General features: G+C 40.3%; 1 protein-coding gene across 2 annotated transcripts in view; it reads right to left on the minus strand.

Annotated features, from left to right (window-relative positions):
* The window catches only part of ecsit (ECSIT signaling integrator), a 380,907-nt gene extending 367,374 nt beyond the window's left edge, over positions 1 to 13,533 (minus strand). For both annotated transcript variants that reach the window (XM_084003175.1, XM_084003174.1), the window contains exon 1: positions 13,526 to 13,533. The gene's annotated coding sequence lies outside the window, so the exon portion shown is untranslated. The remainder of the gene's footprint in view (positions 1 to 13,525) is intronic.
* Positions 13,534 to 23,608: the final 10,075 nt, after the last annotated feature.

The raw sequence follows: 23,608 nt of genomic DNA on the forward strand, positions 1-23,608 counted from the left end.
TAGGACTGGATTTCATTACAACATCCGTGCACGGCACAGAGAGGTTGTCGTCATGCATTTTGAAATAAGTCAGTAGTGGCCACTGGTTTGACATTGGAATGTAAAACCCAGGACACTGCTGTTGAAAGGAAATGCTTTCTATCCCTCATTTGGACACTTCATAGCCTTCCAGTGTGGCCATAACAGCTGTTAGCACTTTCAGATGGGGTCGGATAATAAGTGTACAAAGTTGAGTTGGATGCATACTCAAGCTTTTGCTCCACCAAGAATGTCATTGCCAGGGCCCCCTGGTGGCGAAGTGGTAAGATGATGATGATCTTTAGGAATGGGCGATATGAAGATGTATATCATCAAATGATATGAAAACGTTTTAGTTTATATATTTTTTTAATCACTTCTATTGTCAAAAGAACACTGTCTGGAGCTGGATGCTACGCTATGATTGGCCAGTCTGCATTCCAGAGTTTCTCAAGAGATCGACTTACATATTTTGATTTGGTGGAGCACTTGAGAGCGCTACTGTTCATTGCAACATACCTGGTTTGCTGTTGACCTTTGTTGTAGGTCATTTGCCTTCTCTCTCTCCCTCATGGCTATCTAACAAAGCCATGAAAAACCACCAAAGCACAAATGTAGTTTTGTCAATGAGGCATGATTATATTCTTTGATGGCATGTTTTCCTAAAATGTTTTTGAAAGTTCCACATGAATGCACCTCACACAAGAGCGATTTTTCTACGTTCATGCATAGAAAGCAGCGTCCTTAGAACTGCCCAGCGTTTGAGTAGAAGGATATGGTAATTGACCTTCTCTGACAAAGCTTGACGTTGCTCTTGAATTCAGAGTGGAATTGCCTCAAGCCAGGTTTTCCACTGTGCATATATCAAAGAACGGATCAATTCAACATGTTTGCTCTTCGCTGCTCGATGACGCCTGATTCTCGTCCTCTGCAGGTAGGCTGACAGCAGCGGTTTGTGAGCATTAAGTTTTCTCATGACCTTTGTAAGTTGTTTTTCTTCCAAATACCTACAAACTAATGATTTTTCTCATCTGCCTGTATCTTGTGTTAGCACTTAGCAAATATTAGTACAGCCTCACAGTGCTGCTAGCATGGCTGGCTTGTTTTTGGTTGGAATTGAGGGGGTGACCTGAATTTCTAACGGTTCCTATATCCGTGCAAAGATTCATGCCTGTGTTTATTACTGCTACATCCTCTCCCTTTGGTTTGATTGAACACTGACAAAATAAAAGAATTGAGGGACCAGCATGTCTGAAGAGAAACTTCCAACAGTGCTCAGTAATGGTGCTGCTATAATAAGCAACCTCACTGAACTTCCGTTAAATCAAAGCGCTGCCTGTAGTGAAAGGAAAAACCTGCATCCATTACATGCAAATTACCTCCATGCTAACACGTCGCTGTTGTCTACTGATGTTACATAAACCATCCATTTACAGGCAAATGACCGACTTCCTGTTGGCTGTAAATGCATGAAAGTGACCATAATTAAAAAAAGTCCATAATTACAGCACATTCATCCACGCATTCATCAGTGTAGCCATGTTGTCCCATTATAATCATGTGGTATGGGCACTCATTTCGCCTTCAATTATTCATTCTTGTACCATTCCTGAACACCAAGGGTTTGTAGGCTTCCATTGTTGTAGTAAAACAGTCTTATCTGTGAGAGACACTATGGGGAAGCACAATGGTACACGCTGCATTTATTCTGCCTCCAGGGACTCATTGTGATTAAAGACACGAAGAGCGACAACGCAGAGTGAAAAACAAATTAGAAACTACTGCCCAATCATTTTCACCCATTTCTCCCATGACTTTGCTAATTCAAACCTGGTCTTTGTCGGTATTAGCAGGTCTTTTGGTTTCCAGCATGTTCTGTTAACTGGTCTTTGTTCGCCTACGCTGGCTTTGATTGCCTGGTCATGTGTTCAAATGTCCATGTTGGTCCTCTTCATTGTGTATCCTGATGGTCTACACTGGTAGTCTAGTTTGGACTGTGATTGTTTAAGCTGAGGCCTGTTCTACGAAGCGAGTTCAACATACCCAGGTATCTTTCACTTTAGCCAGCTTAAGTAACCCTAACAAAGGCAATCAGAGATAAGCGGTCACACAACGCTGGTTATCAACTCTGTAAGTCAACCAGGGTTTCCCTTTGCAGCTATGAGCGCGTGCACATAAAAGAGGCTCTGTGCAGGCCAGTCAAGTTCATCCACACCAAAATCTCTCATCCATGTCTTTATAGACCTTGCTTTGTGCACTGGTGCACAGTCATGTTGGAACAGGAAGGGGTCATCCCCAAACTGTTCCACAAAGTTGGGAGCATGGAATTGTCCAACATCTCTTGGTATGCTGAAGCATTCAGAGTTAATTTCACTGGAACTAAGGGGCCAAAGTCAGCTCCTGAAAAACAACCCACACCATAATCCCCCCTCCACCAAACTTTACACGTGGCACAATGCAGTCAGACAAGTACCGTTCTCCTGGCAACCGCCAAACCCAGATTGGAGGTCTGTAGCGATTGACTCTGCAGAAAGTTGGTGACCTCTGTGCACTATGTGCCTCAGCATCCGCTGACACCGCTCCGTCATTTTACGTGGTCTACCACTTCTTGGCTGAGTTGCTGTCGTTCACAATTGCTTCCACTTTGTTCTAATCCCACTGACAGTTGACTGTGGAATATTTAGGAGCGAGGACATTTCACGACTGAACTTGTTGCACAGGTGGCATCCTATCACAGTACCAGACTGGAATTCACTGAGCTCCTGAGAGCGACCCATTCTTTCACACGTTTGTAGAAACCTGCATGCCGAGGTGCTTGCTTTTATACACCTGTGGTCATGGAAGTGATTGGAACATCTGATTTCAACTATTTGGATGGGTGACTGAATACTTTAGGAAATATAGTGTATTTTTATGGTGTGGTGTATGACAATATCAGCCTTATTCTTTCAGCTGCAATCCCGGAGGTGTAAAATGGACTTGAGGGCAAATCAAATTTTCTCTTATGGTTATGTTCTCTTATCAGGAACATAACCTGCTCTGGAGCAGGTTAGCACTGCAGCGTAAGTTACCATGGTGATGTACCCCGGTAAGAAGTGAAAAAGCGTCGTAGGACGGAGATGTTGGTCTAGCCTATGCTTTCATTGTCTTGCTTTGCTTTTGATTGATGTCACTGATCTTTTGATGGTACATCCAGGTCTTTGATTGTCTAAGATGGTCTTTTGGATGTCTGACTAATAACTCATTGTCTGAGGTGGTCTTGTAATGATCCACCCTGCCCAAATAATTGCTGCTGTTGAAGTTAGTAATCACCTTATCACATATCTTTGCAGCTTTTCATTTGTTTTTTGAGACACTGACTGATCACTTTAATAATGTGTCTCTTCATTATAGTGTAGAGCATGTTAGAAATTAACCTTGAAAAACAAGCTGTGCATAAGCTCATTTATATTCCCTTGTGAAACAGAAAAAAAGAGTTGTTTTCTAGACGCTCGACTACCTGAAAAAGAAATAACAGAAATTATCATTGCCATGGTCAGCAGCTTCCCAGTTTTACTACAATATAACTCTTGGCTTCCAGGACTTAAAAAGATAAGATACAGGAAATTAACATCATGACAATTATTTACGGTTGTTTTGCGATCTAATTATCGGAGAAAGTCAAAAACAGCTAGTGATTTCCATCATCGTTCTAAAAGATATTCAAACTCAAAGAGAGGCGAGGTCATGGCCCTGCTTTGTGGGCATTGAATGACGGGAGTCACACAACGTCACTTTCAATTATTGAAAATGAAATATAACTTTAGGTCAAACTGAACAATTAATAATTCAGCATCAACCATATGATGCCAGAGAACTCGGCTGCAGAGAGAGACACCAAACCAGGTTAGTATCAGCTATCAGATTGGACAATTAACCACTAAACACATAGGTGAGTGGTACTTGCTAGTTGAATTTGTGTTAATTGTTACGATCATTGCACCAGTGCGACTTCCTGGAGGGGCTGATGGTACAGAGACAGAGCCTTTTGGGGGCCAACAGGAGGACTTACACTTAGTTTAGAAGGCCTGTATGTGTGATCGCTCCACATGTAACAGCTGCTAATCTGCAGTATAAACAGAACCCCTCCAGAAACATCAATGATGGATGAAGAAGAACAGAGAGTCCAAAATCTTAATTAGTCTTCCACTCCTCAACGCCTGCTAGCTCCGTTCCGACCTTCCCTGCTGCCCGCTTTAATGACAGGCAATCATCCTTTTGAAGTTACATTAGTGCTGCTTGGTCGAAGGAATATATCAGTCTGTGCGGACTTGTGTTTAGAAAGCGGGAGTATGGAAAAGAGATGTATATCTTATGGTACATTGATATACATCCAAGGCTTCTGTTGCCATTACTGCTATATTTCAATGACAACTATGTTTTATAGATATATGCCTTGAAGCCTTTGAATTTTTGTTCCATTAGTGGAGACGCGCTGAGGATGAAAATGCTGGTCTGTCAGTGAGTCCATCTGCTGTTCACCAGTCTGAACCAGGATTAGGTTTCAAAAGGGATTACTGTATTCATCAATATATGTGTAAAGCCCTTATTAAAGTCCTTCTAGGCCTTTTCAAGCTAGTGATTATATCAGGTCCCAACATTCAAATGTAAATAAAGAATATTGAACAATTGCCTGGATCCCTCTTGCTCATTGTCATTCCCAGATGAAACTCTGCCGTGTTGTCACGTACCGAGGCTCGCAGGTCACAGCAAGGTGGGCTTATCCTGAGCTGCGTACATTCAAAATCCCTGCAGGTTTGAGAAGAGGTGCGGATGTGTTTATTTATGCTTGAGAACCTAACTGCCATGACAACCATGAAATAAAAATCATAAAATAACATTTGAGTCTGCTGATTCAAGGCTTTGTTCTCACTAATGCCGATCCCTCTCTTCATTCACTCGCATGCTCGCCTGACCATCTCTGTGCGCTCTCTCCCTCTCAATCTCTCAACAAACAGCAACTGACATTGCGACCACATATTATATATCTAATGGAACTGTGACTTTTGGCTTTTGCATAAGAAAACCCATGGTTTCCTGTGTGAAAGTCCTGTGTTTGTTTGACCCATCCTCCTCAATTTGTGGACTTTGTCACCTGCACATGTACTGGCTCAGGATCGCGTGGGTTACACACGAATGATCATGCATTACTTTTCATAGTTCTATTACAAGCTGTGATTGAGAACAGCCTGAATACATATACTGTAGTTTATGTTTACTCAATCTGACATGCAGCGTCCTGCTGCCCCAAATACTCACTAGAGCACCAAATGTGGAATCTCTAGCCTCTGACAAAGTTCACCTCTGCATTATTTCTTCTTGTTGGAGTTTGCTAAATATTACAGTGTCCAGCTGTTTAAGGAAATAACCAAGCCTTTTTAAAAACAAATGACTCAGGACAAGGGCGCCAGATTCACTTAAGAAGTGTGTGTGTGGAGCTACATTGTCTGATTCAATAATAAAAAGCAGCTGGTCTAAAGAAATGTAACAGCTACCTCACTAATATTTAAAACATTAAGCAGCACAACATGCCAAAGCAAACCATCATTCTGCACGGACACATGACAAACTTGCACCAGTAAAAAAATCAATTTTGGAACATAAAACAGCCAACTTAACACAATGAGCTGTCTAGCACTGCATGATGGGAAGTGTTGGCCGTCACTAAGCAGTCACAACATACAATGTTTCTGCCGCCCATTAGTTAGAGCTGTCACCAGATTTTTGCTCCATGATAATTCACGATACAGATATTATCACATTATCTATACAAACAATTTTAAAATGCAAATCTATAATCTAAAATTGCTTATTGAGTTTGCTCTTTTTTTAGCAGTCAACATAAGAGTGAATAGTGTCCATAACTTACTATAACTGCATATCTAAAATATTCAAAAAGCATTGTTACATGACATTGTTATATGTGTATTATAAACATGATATTTCCTTTTTAAAATATGGAGCCCACAGAGTGAAATACATTGACCATTGGTCGTAAATCTAACCACTGGATCACAGCCACAATCTCAAGTAACTAACCGAGGAGCTCACATTCTGAATGCTGCGTTATCCAACAGCTATCATACTCTCTCTCAATTACCTGTCAGCAGAGTAAACCCCCACCTCCGCCTACTGCGCCTGATGACATCCTCCACCCACCATTCCCTCACCATTAAAATGATGGAATCAACCGCCGTATACTAACACATCACAAGTAAATGTGGCCAAGATTGCTCTCGTTGCTCTCTTATCTGGAACAACCTACTGATTCCTATAAAACGTCCCAGAAACCAGAAGCATTTACACTGCTGAAGGGCCACCTCTTCTTCTTCTTACACTTTGATTGATCCTGATTTTATGATGTTCTGTTCCGTGTTTCTTCTGTTCTTCTGGTTCGCGTCGTATTTATTTACATCTTATGATGGTCTAATCGAGTTGTTTTCCAATGTGCTATACAAATAAATTGTCTTGACTTGACAGATCAAATTTCTTTCTGACAGCAAAAATGACATTTTTTCCAATGAAATCTGGGTCATTTCCACACATGCTCCTAAATCTGACACATGTCCAATTACTGCCTATGCGACCGATGTGAGAACGGTCATTTAAGAAATCGTATGCCTTTCTTTACTGTACAGGCACAGATCAGTGCATCTATCATTTTCTGTGTTGTATTATAGTCTCGCAGTCTTGCTCTGTTCCCTTTGTTTCTTCATCCAATCAGTTTTCAGCCTGCCCTCATGTCTGCCCACCTGTCCTTTGTGATTTGATTTGTTTCTTGTGTACTGTAAAATCATACGATATGAGTTAGGGGTCTCCTCTGTGTAACGGGGAACACAAAGTTGTTAAATCCATCTGTTAACAGAGTCTGACGGTGACTGGACTCCAAATACTCTGGTGGGTATTTTTAGCAGTGGGCTTTTGTTTTCGTAATAGTGTACCATCGGTTTAATGGGCAGTCCCTTAAGTTATCATCAAACATGAATGTGAACAGTCTAGGCAGACATATTTCTTTTAAAGGAAAAAATATCAGATGTTCCTGTAATATGAACATAGACTAGACTTACAGTTGTGGTCGTTTTTGTTTTCAGTTAAAAAAAAAAGAAAAGAAAAAAAGGCTCTAATAACTACCTACCTGTCCAACACCACCCAACAGATAGACATAGTTATAGATTATCTAATGCGCATTGTGGAGCATTTACATCTTCATTTTCTCAGGAGTTGGTGGAGACCAAACCAGAGTTAAAAGGAGAATGGACTTCCACTCATCAGGTTGCTCCACACATGACTTAAGTGACCAAAAAATCTATAACATGTTTAAAAAGGCTCAGGCATTGATTACCACAAGCATTTATAGTCATATTTGGATTTTGATTTTAATCCCAATTTTCCTTCAAGTTCTGAGCTGGAATTATTTCTTGATTTTAAAATATGGGCAGAGTACTGAAACCATGATGATGATTGCCAAACTACTGTCCATTGTATGTATTGATTTCGATTGTGTTGCCTTAGTGGGTGATTTCAATATTCACATAGATATTGCAGAGGATGGAGGTGCAAAAGAACTCTTGAACATTCTGGACAACTTTGGACTTAATCAGCATGTAACAGAACCTACCCACAATAAGGGGCATATACTGGATCTGATCATTTCCAAGGGTCTCAACATTTCTCATGTTATGGTGACTGATGTTGCTCTTTCCGATCACCACTGTGTATTTTTTAAAACGAACATCTCTGCCAGCAGTAGCAGAAAAGAACCAGAGGTGATCAAAAGGCGTTGTATAAAATACCAGTGCATTGTTCATGCAGGCCTTTACACCATCACCAACTCTTCCCTTAGCCTCTGTCGATGACCTTGTGGATGGTTTCAGCTCCAATGTTATGAATCTTATGGATGCTATTGCACCACTACAGACCAAGGTTTTATCTGGAAGGAAAAAGTCCCCATGGAGAAATGCCACAGCAGTGAGAGCTCAAAGAACAAAGTGAAGACAGGCCGAACGTAGGTGGCGAAAATCTAAACTACAGGTTCACTACGACATCTACAAAGACAGTCTCCGTATCTACAATCAGGAATTGAAAGGGGCAAGGCAGTCCTTTTTCTCAGAGGTTATCAACAAAAATAATAATTCCTGCACCTTATTTGCCGTTGTCGACAGACTGACAAACCCCTCGCCATTAGTCCCTCCTGAGCTGCTGTCCAGCAAGTCGTGCAATGACTTTGCAAATTTCTTCACAGATAAAATTCTGAAGATAAGACAAACAATGTCACTTATGCCTCCAGATTCGCTAATGAATCTACAACACTTTGAACTTTTAGACTGTGCATCTCTGACTGAAACTGTTCAACAGCTAAAGTCCACTACCTGCTGTCTTGATCTGCTGCCCACAAACTTCTTTAAAAATATTTTTAACAGTGTTGCACCAGAAATGCTGAACATAGTAAACACCTCCCTTCAGTTGGGACATTTTCCAGAAGCCTTGAAAACTGCAGTGATCAAGCCCTTATTGAAGAAGCCTAATCTGGATGCCTCAGCCATGAGCAACTATAGACCCGTATCAAATTTAGCATTTCTGGCGAAGATCATTGAAAGGGCAGTTTACCAACAACTTTACTCCTTCATGATTCAAAACAATCTTTTTAATGTTTTTCAGTCGGGATTTCGGCCACATCACAGCACTGAGACTGCACTTACTAAAGTCCTAAACGACATACATCTAAATAGTGATGCATCAAAAGCAACAGTTTTGGTACTGCTTGATCTCAGTGCTGCTTTTGATACGGTGGACCATAACATACTGCTTGACAGACTGGAGAAGTGGGTGGGACTCTCTGGTTCTGTGCTGGACTGGTTCAAATCCTACTTGAAAGATCGGGATTATTTTGTCTCCCTTGGTAACTATGAATCAGAACATACAAAACTAACATGCGGGGTTCCTCAGGGCTTCATTCTTGGACCCATTCTGTTCAATATTTACATGCTCCCTCTAGCTCAGATCATGGAGTATTTTAACATATCCTACCATACTTATGCCGATGACACACAACTTTATATCTCAGTTTCACCACATAACCATAGTCCCCTACACTCACTAAGTCAGTGTGTCAAACACATCAATGAGTGGATGAACCAGAACTTTCTCCAGCTCAATGCAAATAAAACAGAAATTATTGTCTTTGGTCCCAAAAATACAAGGCTAGAGATCAGTGCTCAACTAGACTTAATCGCACTGAAAACCACAGACAAAACCAGAAACCTTGGTGTAGTTATGGACTCGGATCTGAATTTCGACACCCATATAAAGACCATTACCAAATCTGCCTATTACCATCTAAAAATTATTGCTAGAATCAAAGGATTTCTGTCTAAACAAGACACAGAAAAACTTGTTCATGCATACATTTTCAGTCGGTTAGATTATTGTAATGGCATCTTTACAGGTCTTAGTAAAAAATCAATCAGGCAACTGCAGCTTATCCAGAATGCTGCTGCCAGAGTCTTGACCAACACCAAGAAAATGGACCACATTACACCTGTCCTTAAATCTCTGCACTGGCTCCCCGTATGTAAAAGGATAGATTTTAAAATGTTGTTACTGGCCTACAAGGCACTGAATGGTCGGGGTCCAAAATACATTTCTGAGCTGCTTGTTGGATCTGAAGCACCCAGACTCCTCAGGTCTTCAGGGACAGGTTTACTATGTAAACCCAGGGTCAGAACTAAAAAGGCTGAAGCAGCGTTCAGTTTTTATGCTCCACACCTGTGGAACAAGCTCCCTGAACACCTGAGGTGTGCACAGGCGATCAGCTCTTTTAAATCAGGCCTAAAAACACTTTTGTTTACTGCAGCTTTCCATAACCCAACATGCAGGTAATCTTAACTTTCTAATCTTAAAACTTTTATGTGCTTTTTTTTTAATCGTATTATTGTTTTAATGACTTTGTTTTACTATTCATGCATTTGTCTTTTTGCTTATTTTATCATTTTTAATTACTGGCTATTTCATTTTCCTGTATTGTATGACTATTCTGTTGCCTTTTTATGATGTTATTCTTTTATCTTATTTTTTTCTGTAAAGCACTATGAATTGCTGCTTGTACGAATGGTGCTATATAAATAAATTTGCCTTGCCTTGCCTTGCCTTGCCTTACACTCCTCCTGGGGATAGCCTGAGTTCTGAGTCGTATTGTAAAAGAACAGTTATTTGTTCTTACAGTATCAATAAAGCACATTTACCTTTACTCCACTAGCTTCACATGATATGTGATTTCTTATCCTCCTTTCTCAAACATCAATTCCTCCCAGAAGGCAGCACCTTAATGTTCATCTGACAAAACTTAAAGGAGCATTTCGTCAGAGTCAAACACTGAATTGATCCCTAGAGCAGAGCTGAAATTGGCCCTCTTCAGAAATGTTCACCCTATTTTCATAATCATGCAGCCTCTGGCACAGGCCACGAGAAATGAACTGCGAGGGAGAGAGCTCTTTGAAAAGCTCTTTCTTTCATTTGCATTCCATTCACCCTCCGCTATGGTGGCTACCACTGACATGCTGGAGACTATTTTCACCTCATTTCGTATGACATATCTGCAGTCTGGAGTGCAGCGTGTGATTAAATATGGAAAGGCTTCAGCGCTGCCTTCCAGCTACTGTCGGTGTTTGAGAGCCATCTGATAGTGAACGGAGAACACTGTTGTATGGAAGATTTAGTGGCAACTCTTTCACTAATAACAAATAAACAAACAAAAAAATGTGCACATAAACAAAAAGTGCAAGTTTGTGCAAAATGTGTGGGTAAAGGGGTTAGAAAGAAATAAAAAATTGTTTTGAAATGTTTTATTTTAAGCTATTACGCCATCATTTAGTCATGATGCTTTTACTCACCAGTTTCAATAGCTGGAGTCTGGAGAACACTGGTAGCCACATTGACATATTGACATATATCGGTGCTTGGAATCTTTGAGTTTTGGCAACCAATTTGAAGTAAATGCTAATATTAAAAAAGAAATAAATAAACATATTGTATTGTATTTATATATTAATAATTCTTTGCGAAAATGGTATTAAAAGAGTGAGCTCTTGTAAACAATTTAACCCAAAACACGAATGTTGTATAGATATGAACTGCACGTTTTTACTTTGCACTTCATGCATCTTGGATCAATCAGATTTACCGGTAAGTGGATTTGAGATGCATTCTAGTCAGGTGTTGAAAAGGTAAAACACCCAACACTGATCTACATGTTTGGTAGCCAAGAAAAGGAAACTTTTTTATGGAAACAGGGACAAATGGTGTAAACATTTAAGCCGATCAGCATCCAAACATCCGGTTTCTCTTGAGAGAGAATTAAGAATGAGGAATATTAAGTTTCCATTAAATGTGCTGATTAAATTAGCCTGCCATGCTTGTAGTGGAATTAATTAAATGTTGCAGATGGCAAAGGCACGCTGAAATCTCCTGAGTTAATTTGAGAGGAAAAAATGAAAGTGTAATTTATTTTATGTTTACTTGGTTGATATCGCTACACCTCCCCCCGCCATCTCCATTTATATTAGACCTGGTAAAGGGCAAAAAAATGCTGCTTAACAACGCACAGCTTTAGTTACCATAACACCTATTTGTCCTCCAGTCATTCATGTCATATATAGCTTCTTCAGAATGGTCGGAGGAGATGGACTGGCAATGCTGAGGGTGGAAGAACTAACTTTAAGCACCGCTACGCCCTCAGGGTGTTAAAGCTTTCCTCCGCTGTCCAAGCTGTCATGGACAGGTACCATTCGCCCCATCAGTCGACGCCACGCCTCACCTAACACCTAACCTGCTCGACCTACTTCCTGAAGAACACCAGTGTTAAGGTGTCTGTGGTGTATGGAAAGCCTATGTGTGCAAAGTAAATGAGCGTGAAGCCAGAAAAAGGCACAAAGAGTTTCATTAATGACAAAACTAGTGTGTAACGCAGATAACGAACGGCAACGTCAGGTGCTGAGAACCAAAAGTGCCAAAAACGGCAGTTCCTCAAATGGCCACTTGAGGCTAGTTCCAAAAGCGAGTCCCCATAGAACCCAATGGCCAGTAGGCATCCATAGCTCTCCAACCCACATCAGTAATGTAGCGACATGGAACATAAAAGGTGATGGCTTGGTGAGCCAAACAATAGGACAACATGGAGGTACGCCCCTCTTCCTTTCCAGAGCGAGAGCTCCCATTGGCTGTCAATGCCCCCAGTTGTAAAATATCACATGCTGTCATTGCACAGGTAACGCACGATGAAATTTGCCTTGCATTTGGTCTGAACAAGGTGGCAACCTCAGGTTCCAAAAAGGGAAACCAAGCTGAAGTGCCTTAAAATTGTATTCTCTCTCCTGGCCATTAGGGGGCGACTCCTCTGGGTGCAAAAGAAGTCTGATTGCATGGAAGAAAATTACCCTACTTCTCATTTGATTTATTATCCGAGTAAACATTTGAAATAACTTCCATACATCCCCTTCCCCCATTAACTGCTGCAGGTGCTGCATTTTTTAATTATTACATTTCTATAACTCCAATGTGAAGCTGAATAAAATAAATTTGTATAATTCTGTATGGTTGAGAAGTAGGTTATTGCTGCAGGGAAAATGCAAAATACACACAAAAAACAAATTCCCTTCAAGTACCCTTTGAGTGGAGAGCACACGGCAGCTTCTTTGTTTTCTTCTGCCTCACAAACCAACGACACACCTGTCTGACAGAGTAATCCATTATACATCCATTGCTCTAATTTGATCTGACTCGGTGCGCTTTGTAGCATCAGCACCGTTCATCATTTCATCATTATTTACTGAATCCTTCAGTGGTGCCTTCAGGGTGTGTGGAAAACAGTGGAACTTATTTCTTAGAGGGAGAACCACTGAAGGACTACACTCATATTGAAGAGGGGTTTTTTTTCCATTGAATTTAACCAACGCATAATTATAGATTGTTAAATGACAGTTTAACCAGAACTGCTTAGTTAGGTGTCCGTTATCTGAAATGAATGGACACCATTCAGCCAATCAGAATCGAGTATTCACCCGTATGATGGATGATAATGTCCTTCCCATAACCATGAGGCTGATAACCACTGATAACACCCATTCAATCAACTACATAATAACATTAATAGCATTTGATAACCTTCAATAACATTCAAAGTGGGTGATTGACAGCTATTTCTGTAGGAGAAACGCAAAATCTGATCAATAAACTAATTGACATGCATGGCGTTGCGTCCTGCTGATCTGAGGCGACCGCGGTCGGCCGCACGTTGTTTCGGAGTATCTGCTGTTTCTATCGATCGTAGATTTCAAAAGATGATCATGGCCCACTTGGTTTCTCTGCCTGCAGTGCCAATGGCATTGCAGTGATTGTGGAAATGAGTCAGTGGTGCTGCGCAGCGGGAACAGCTGCTGTAAAACTCTGGTGGAAAGTCATGATGCTGTCGCACTGAATATCCAGCACACCTCCCGAAGGCAGTATAGCTTGTTACAGGGTTTCGTGAAATGTTTTTACATATTTATTTAACATGAAGTGGATTTCTACTTGTATTTTTTTACATACTGTATTTTGGAATGATGAACCATAGCAAACTTCAACAGTTAACATTAGATAATATTCAAACAACATTTCAGATACTTGTAATAAAATAAATAATTGTCTTAATGTAAGTAATCAACAGGGGAAGTTTCATGGTGATGTCTATTAGCTAATTGTTTTACGTGTTACCCCTTGTTTTTTTTTTGTTTTTTTTTCCACATATCTCCACTTCAGTAACATTCACCAAACTTTCCAAGTTAATTCCAATCAATATTCTGAAGGTTTCCACAGCAGGGTCTGTTCATATATTATTCATATATGATTTATACAACATTTTATGAGTGATACGAAGAGATGTCAGAAATTCCCTCTAAAAACCTTTTTGACTCCAATATGTAAAAAAAAAAAAAAAGAAAAAGATTTTGAACCTGACTTCATCTGAAGGAATGCCTAATTTGAACATGTTCAGAAAACTACTAAAAAAAAAATGATTGTATAAGTAAAACACTGGGGAAGTTTCATGGTCTACTGGTTAAATAGAAATTGCAATACCATTATTATGGAAAGCAGAATAAAGCATCATAATTTTGACATTTGCAAGATGAATATATTATATATACAAATATAGATGCACTGTAGATATCCCCTATGCCATGAATTTTTAATGTTAATATACGGCACATTCGGTACACACACACACACACACACACACACACACACGTTGACAGCAGTTAAAAAGATGCAGTGTGAGCTGTCACTAATGAATATTATGAATATTGGCTTCACAAAACACAAACAAACCCTTTTTTTTCTCTTTAATTTTAAATATATTGAGTTTGGGTTACCTTTTGCAGGGAATTAAAAAAGCATTTACACTGAGCATCTTATACTAATATCATGAAAATGAGGGGAAAAAGCAACCTGTCCATAAACACAAGACAGTTTTGTTTGCATTGACCTTCACTAAATCTGATTAACTAAGATTCTTGCAGGTGTGTGTTGGTAACTTACCGTCCATCTGTAGCTACGGAAACGATGCTGTCCTCTCATCCTAATCACTGTGGCGACAAACACGGACAGTGCGTGCATGTGTGTGTGTGTGTGTGTGTGTGCGTGTGTTCTTGTGTTAGAATCTTGTCTTTCCTGTCTCCCTCTTCCCATCAGCAGCTGTGCGTCTGTCAGCGTCCACTGATCTCTGAGCAGCTTAATGCCGCTACTCTCAGCTCTGCCTCTCCACTCTCTCTCTCTCTCTGCCGGTACACTTGTTTTTGTTGCACGCTGACATGCTCCCTCTCTCTCTCTCTCTCTCTCTCTCTCACACACACACACACACACACACACACACACACACTCTGTCTCCACTGTTTCAACTGATGTATCCACCTCCACCTCCTCAGTGGGAGACACAACCCACTCATCCCCCCTGAACAATGCATCTTAAGGGAGATTAGAGGGGAAAATGATAAAAGTTTGATGCTGAATATGGGTTGTTGCGTTGAATTTGAGGAAAAGACTGGGAGATGAATAAGAATGCAAAGTGAACATTTCAAACAGACGGGGATAAATTTGGATATTAATTACTTATTAATAAGTTGGAGAACATTCAAAGGAGTGGAAATCCACCACAGACAAACACAAAGACACAAAAAATGAATCAAAGCTCAGCTACCTGAAGGGGTGAAAATACAGAAAAACATAATTTAACTTGAATTTTGTTTGTCTGATACATGCAGGAAGTAAAAAATCTGCTATTAAAGGTTCTCCACAGCATTAATAATGCAGCAGACAACTAAAGTCTATTTAAAGATATAGTGGAGTATCTAGAGAAGAGAATTACTATCCCTCTGTGTGTGTTGTTATCCAAGCCTCTCCTTGCTTTGTTGACATGGATTTCAGCTCGACTGTCAACGTCAATCTATTATTAGATAAAGCTGTTATATTTTCAAAATCATTCAAAGTCAAACTCTTACGAGACTAAACATTTTATCATTATGTTTACAAGAAAATCACATGTGAATAAGGTTTTTTGCAAAATCAGCATTCATGGGGATAAAGTAATTTTAATGGAGATATAAGGTCATTATACTGCAAGGTAAACATTTTGAGTAATATTTTTAGAGCACATAATTAAAGTACATGAAGCTGCAATATTTTGAGAGTCTCTGCATGTGTGACTTTTTAATGTTAATAATGTTAATAATGTTAATGAATACCTTGTATCTCATGCTGACTGTTTTCTGTATTAAAGAAAATATGATCCTACTCCTTCTATGCTTAACTGAGAGCTCAAACAGACCCAGAAACAGTTTTATAATGCTGGTCCAGTAAGAGTGGATATTATATAGATATTTTAGAGGAAACCAAATGAAATACATTGTCAGCGACGGCCCTTACTCATTTACCAAATACTTGACATTAATGTAAACTGAAAACAGCAACATATTTCCTTCAAAATCCCCCCCATGTGAACGTAATACCCAAAGGTTGGAAGAAGGTCTTCAGATGCAATTGAAAGGTCAAGAAAAAGCACGTAAGTGGACGTTGTTTGTCAAACTAAAATCCTCCTGTTCGTTATTAAAATGTCAACCTGCTCTCAGTGGAGAGCCGGGCCTGAACACGGGCCGGTTTATTTCAGAATGTTGTATTTATTTACTCACAAGTGTTGCATATGTGAGAAAACACAGGCAGAAGACAGCATCTCACAAACCACACACTCCTTGTGTCATAGTGATGATTGAGATGATTTTTGACCCTCAGACTCATCTGCCATCAGCCATCTGTCACCTGATGTAAAGATTCCTCTTTAGACACCATCTTGTGCTTGTTTACAACCTTTTGGCCCCTCTCATAAATACACAAGGATATCATGCATGAGCAACAGTGATGCTACCGTTCAGTGATTCATATTGAAGGCTAAATGAAACCTACGGTGTCAGACGGCGTCTGCGCAGTGGGAGGCATGAACGGATAATAACGTTAGAATAATGAGCATGTGGCTCACCTCTGAGCTGAACAGGTGCTGTATGTGTGTGCGTGTTGCCATGGCAATCATTGCCAACAGTAGAGAGGCGCCTTCAAGTTATTGTCCCATATGTACAGGGACAATGTGTTTGTTCAGCTCATTCCTCAGACCTCGCTTGTGTTTTTGACCTTCACTGAATTCCTGTATCTGAGCTTCATGGTCGGTTCGTCTCCACGGAAAATCTGTGAAGAGAGGCAGCGGATGCTATTGATGTCACGATGCTGGAGTTGGCAGCAGAAAAAGAGATCTAGAGACGTGGACCAAACTGGTGTTCATGGTCACTATTGGAGATCAGCTTCACTGTATAACAAGTGGACGTGGTCACCATGATATCACCCATTGGTTTGCGGATGACGGTTTTGAAGCCTTGAGTTTGTCATTTTTGCCGTCACCCTTTTGGTTTTTGGCCGTCACCATCTTGGTTTTTGGCCGACACCATCTTGGTTTTTGGCCGTCACCATCTTGGTTTTTGGCCGTCATCGTCTTGTTGTTTTGGCCCTCACCATCTTGAATTTTAGAAGCCCGAAGTGACACAAGAGAATAGAGCTAATTACAACCAAACCCTGAATAACACATGTTTAAGGGGAACAAAATATTACAATTAACTTTCATGAACTGAACACATTCTGAGTGTTAACGTCCTAAGACAAAAACAGGGCGGCGCCCTGACTGGACAACACTGTGGCAGCGACCTGTCAATCAGAGAGTAGCCACACCCTAAAGCACCCCCTGCTTCATGATAAATTTGACTCTAAATGGGACCATGATTTACTAAATGGATTGGAAAAGGCTTGAAAATGGCAACACTGCTGGCTCACATGAAGAGGGTCCCGGGTTCCAATCCTGTGTCAGTGCTTTACTTTTTTTTTTTTTTTTTTACAAACATCCCTCTTGTTTGGGTCAAATTTGGGTTTGCAGACCCAAACAAACAACGTCTGCATCTAAAAATTGTAATTTCTACTCCCATGTCATTATTCTTGCAAAGCCCAATATGGGCACATAAAAGAACTGGCAATGGTTGCAAATATTTTTAATCATGCAATCTCAAGAGCATAACGCTGTTATCCAACCTTCTGTTTTCTTGAGGTTACACGGTAATTAACCTGCGCTGGGAGGAAAACAACTTAGCAATCAATTAACTGCTGCTGTGGAGATGACAGGATTAGAAATAATTACAACCTCTCTCCGATTTTATATAACAGACTGCAGCCTCGCTGTAAACTTAGACACTTTAGGGCCACAGATAGGAGACGTTGCAGTTTGGCTTTTTTTTATTGCCGATTTATTAGGAACAAAAATATAGAATAACACCAGGCTCAACCGTCAACCCTGGCTCTGAATAATGTATGAATGTATCACATGTTCCTGAAGACATGACAACTATTATCCCATACAACTTGCCGCAATCATCTGTCACCCGATAATTATGCTAATATTTTAAGAAAGCAACCTTCTTTTTTGCTTTGGTATGATTGTTTTTACATTTTCTTAATAACTTTTAACACATGATCAGCTGTTCAGCTCCAGCATCGTGGATGTGGAACGGGTCCGGATCTGGTGCTGGGGTTGTAACTGAGCCAAATCATTTTCAGTAGCTCTGACCATCACTGCCACGATGTTGATGCTGTTCCAAGACACTCGATCATATAATCCCATTTGTCTGCCTAATTTAATTACATCACTTATCCATAGTCAGTGTATTAAATTCATGCATGGGTCAGACTATACGATATTAGTGTCGTTACGATGTTCACCGACGTGTCAGATTAGTAGATTTTAGAGTCAGAAAGTCTTCTGATGACTTGGCCAAGAGACATGACTGAGGACCCGTCGGTCCCTCATTGGGTGTCTTTCACCACGTGTGTGATGTCATCCTTACTCATCCATGGAAGGCAAACAAAACAACCATTCTAGGCCATTGCATTACTGATATTGTGTAGTCTGATCCATTAAGCTGCCAGTGATCCCCCATGTTCGGAGTAGCAAAGCACTGTCTTGACCGATAGCGTTGTCATGGAAGCATCGTGTCCAACCCCCGATTCCCCCCTCATGTAAACACTGTTTGCACTGTTAGCCGCTAGCTGCCAGCTCAGCCGTTGCCATGTTGCAAGCCACGCGGAGGCACTTGAGATGCTATGAATTTGGATCTTGTACCGTTAAAAAATGACTAAACCCCTGAACTACTTTTACTCGCTAAAACAACAATGTAGCTGGCTATTTAGTAGTGTTGTTGATGGATTCAGATCCAAATCTTGAAATTCAAGTCTAAATTATTCATTTCTACATAACCTATTGTGTTAAATATGTATCTGTATTTTATTCATCCCAAGTCCTCTCACCTGCTCACCAGGCATTAAGTTTGTGAGGGTTCAGGGTTTAGGCCTTTAGGGAGACATTGAGATTGGACTTTCTTATCCAGCTCATGGCGACGTACATATGTCATATGTGAGTATTAAAGTGCATACAATGGTATTTTTAATTGAATATGGTTATAAGACACCTGAAATGTCAAGTGTAAATGGGTTTTTTGTCACAGCACATCAGCTATGTGGTCCCTGAGTGGATTTAAGAGCTTATTGTGAAGTGGACGAGCAGCCGCCAGCATCCATCCTGCCCCACATCCTCTCCGGGGGAGTGTTACGGCGGTCACAGCAGGTGAGCGAATCCATATGTGGCAGAAATCGTTGACGCCCGGTGTCCTGCACGTGTCCTGACCTTCCACGTGGAAACAGGTTGAATCGCTGCTGGTTTACCTTCTCACGCCAAGAAGAATCCAACAGTTCCCACCGGTGCACAGACCTGCAAGCAGTTAGGAATAGCGATGGCTTCCCCACAAAACGGGGAGGGAAGGATTACATCAAGGCTGGAGAGAGTAGAGAAATGCAAAAACACCAACAGGAATTAATGCTAACTTCTATCTACGATCTCTAGATGACTCCCATTCAAAGCCACTGCATGTAGACACTAGCAGTCTATGAGGAGGACAATCACTAGAGTTGTTTTTTTTTGCTTTTAAAAAGGTCACTGTCCAGCAGCTGACTCTTAGCGCTCAAATGTCAGAGTGTTCCTGAATGCACCAGTAGCTTTCAAATCAGCCCTTGTTCCCTATTGTATAACCATGCAATGAAAAGGTTACTGTGATAGATTACCTATCTGGAGGAAGCAGAGGGTTTCAATAGTGCATTGAGATGAGTGGGAAGGCTTCCTGGAGATCATTCCTAAACATATGGAAATTAGTTTGGACTATGAACAGCAGTAATGTAAAAGGTGAACAATGTGATTAAAAGTTCATTCAGCAACATTTTTAAATGGGGTATTTTTTAGAAGGGATGTGCAGAGACGAGACACGACGTTCAGGTCACTCATCATATTTTGTGTTTGGGTCACTTGGACAAAAACTTGAGATTTTTAGAAAAAAGGTAATCATTTTATGAGAAAAAAGGCAAGATAATAAATTTGCAGGATTTCCAAAAAAATGGTTGCGTCAAGAACAGAATGACATACAAGGCTTCGCCCAATGGTTATTTCTTTACAACAAATTTATCGATTATTCCAATATTTTGAAATTCCAGATGCATATAATTAACTATTCATTTCCTTTTCCATCAATTGATTTAATCTTAATTTAAAATAAAAAACAAAACTAGTTTGATTAATATTTCAATGTTTTATTCAATCATTTTCTCTTAAAAACAGAAATGTACCACGATAATAGATCATATTTGTCAGATGTCTGATCAGAAAAATACTGGACCTCAAATTCAAGAGGATTCATGTTAAACAAAGAAAGATTCATTTAATTTGAACCCTTTCGCTGAACTGGAGAATCACCATTTTACTCTTATTCTAAACTCAATGCATTTATGCATCGATGTTAACTGAAACAATTTTCTGACTGCTACAACAAAGTGACCTTATTCTCCGCTCAGGTATTACTCCTCTATATATTTATATGCTAGATATTAGAAGAAAAGAGCAAGATATTAGCTAATAGTTGTTAGTTGTTGTATATTAATGCTCTGTTCACTCCCCTCTGTAGACTCTACAGTCCCACACGCCTCTCCATCCACGATCAGAGCTCTCCTCCTCCTTTTTCTGGCCTTTTCAGGACAAATGTCACTGCATATAAACAGTGCAAGCTGCTGGTTGTTGTCCGTGGTTGTTTTGCTCGCTGGATTTGCCGGTCGACCACCAGAATTTATGCTCCGTCCTGAATGTCAAAGGCTAAAACGATCCATTCACGTTGGAAACAATCTCTGTGTTCAGTTAAGCCTGTTTTGTGGGGGGATTATATTTGTTTTGGATGTTTCACAAATAAGTTTCTAATGAAAGTCCGTGGAATTCTGGGAAGTGGTCGGGGTGGATAAACACAGGACTTTCACCCAGGAGACCGCAGTTTGTGTCCTTTGGGAAAGTCCACTAATTCACGCCTATAACTTAATTAAAGTAACAAGCGGACTCATTTTAAGACAATCCATGATGTTTTAACCTAACCAAGTAAATTTGTTGCATTTTTTATTTTATTTTTTTTTATTTTTTAGTTTAGTTGTATGAGAATGGAATGTAGGTGACAGGGTCGTTGTGATGGTTGGTCCAGTCTTTGATGGGTCCACCAGTCTTCAGGTTTGTGCCAAGCATCAGTTTGCATTTGTATCAGTGCCGTTCACAATGTCTTGTAATTCAACTGTAAATCAGCAGCTGGAGCTTCTGATTTAATCTGCATAGAAATGGGTTCCAACAAAGACGTTCATGTACACGTATGACACATAAGGGAACACGCATGCAGCGATCAGCAGGACACCTCATTAGTATTCTGTTTGAGGTGGCTTCAGTTAGGAGCTCTCATGAGTCACCGCACTCGCTCCTGATCCTCGTGGTGATCGGCGCTGCTTTGATGTGTCTTTGTCTCGGCGGCCACGAGGCAGGTTTCTGTGAGCGGCGTTCGCATCACGACTCGACAATCAGTCAGAGAGAAGATGGGCGCTGAAACCAAAAAAATGAAAACTGGGCTTTTTTTTCTTAGCTCATAAAATGTCCATGTTTTGGAGATACATCATACAAACAGATTACATGTGTATAGTAGGCCTATATGGGTGCCGGCCCATTATCCTATGATCGTCTATCCGCCTGGTCAGAGACAGGACTTAGATGGAACCAACTGTTGAGTCAACCAGACTTTGGTTTACAGGTTCAATCTGGTCTTAAACCTGGGGAAAGTATGTGCGGGTGTAGCGTCCAAACCCCAGAATAGGAATACGTTTTTGATGTGGAGGCAAACATGTGAGTCGTCTCCAGTCAAGGCAACTTGCCCTCGTTTTGTCTCGCTACTTGTCGCTCCTGGAAGATGCGATATATGTTTTCTTTTGTTTGTAGTTCACTTTTTCTTAGTACAACTCTTCAAGTCCTTTGAAAGGAATGGGAAAGTAACTTGTTGAACGCACACGTACTTCATACTTCACTCCACCCATAGACAAGGGTAAAAATCAGCGCCCCACAATTGTCAGTGCAGACAAGCAGCTCAAACAAGAATCATTTACAGTTTGCAAGTGACAAGTTGCAGCAACAATAACATTTAAATGTAAAGCAGGAAAGGTTGGCAACAACATCTGATCTGCTGGCTGTCATAGTCCAACTCGGATGAGGATAAATCATCTGGAAACCATGAATGTCAAAATAAAATCTAACGCCCTTCCATCCAGAATATGTGGAGGCGTTTCACTGGAGACGTAATATATTTGACTTGCAGGTGGACCTAAGGGAAGGGTCAGGGAAAGTTATTAATTTTAATCCCCTGGGAACCATGAATGTCTGACTCAGAGCATCAGTGTGGGTGGGATGAAAGCCCACTAGAGAGGAGATTGTCTCACCTGTAGTGCTTCATGTTGCTCAGTAATATGGCACCTTTGTGATTTCAAGACGAGTTTTTCCATCGAGCATATTCATTAATAAATGTATTGTTTCATTTTAATTAATTGATAGAAGATATGAATATTATTTACATTAACTTGTCATTTATATTTCTATTATTTAAAAAAACTAGATTGTATTTATATCATATGTTTTTATACCTGCACTGTTATTTTGCATGCATATCAGGCTGGAAACTGTTTGTTTTTTTTACTTGCTGGCTTCATGATACTGTTCCACGTCATTCTGATGGAGAACCTTGGATCAGTTTCCTGGCCGTGTTTTAAGTCATTAAGCCACACAAAGTCAGAAGCTCATTTGCTGCCGTTCAGTTCCAACTGGGGATTTATTTGGTCAGTTATTGGCCGCCATGCGGATTCTATAATCATTCATAATGATGTTCACATGATCTTCCCACATCCCCCCGCTCTCTGAATAAAACATTTAACCATTGTTAATAACTGCCATTAAGCCTCAAAACTCTTCAATTCAATGTTTAACCAAATCCCCTGGAAACCATCATCTATATTTCTCACATTTTATAGTCATAAAAATAAAAGTAAATTTGAGTGTTTTTGCGTCGCTGTAAAATCCGTGCCTTTTATGTGATTGGATTTTCTTTTCTGTATCTTGTTGAGCTGTTTTCACAAGAAGTCTTTTATATTCAAGTTATTTAATTTATGAGGACCATCACCAGCAGCAGCTTCCTTCTGTTTACCAGTGGTGGACTGTAATGTATTCATGTCCACACACAGAGCTGCTGTGCAGAGGACCAGCCCCCCCTACAGGCATGAGCATGAAGTGTCTCTGCAGGGTGTGAAAACACACCAACAAAACTACAGAGATGATATTCAATTCTCATCTAATGTAGAGAATGACTAGTGCTGGTGTGTATTCTGACTCTATACTTCTCTATACGTCCAGATTGAAAGGTGCATCTGTGCTTTAAATGTTATAAATATTAGCAATATTAAAATAAATTTAAGGAAAACACGTTGTACAGGACAGATGCATCTGTGTTAAACTTTTATGCATATTGCGATGAACGATTGGGAAATTAGGGGA

This window comes from Eutrigla gurnardus, assembly GCF_963514095.1.
Source record: "Eutrigla gurnardus genome assembly, chromosome: 23".
NCBI classification, from domain to species: Eukaryota; Metazoa; Chordata; class Actinopteri; order Perciformes; family Triglidae; genus Eutrigla; species Eutrigla gurnardus.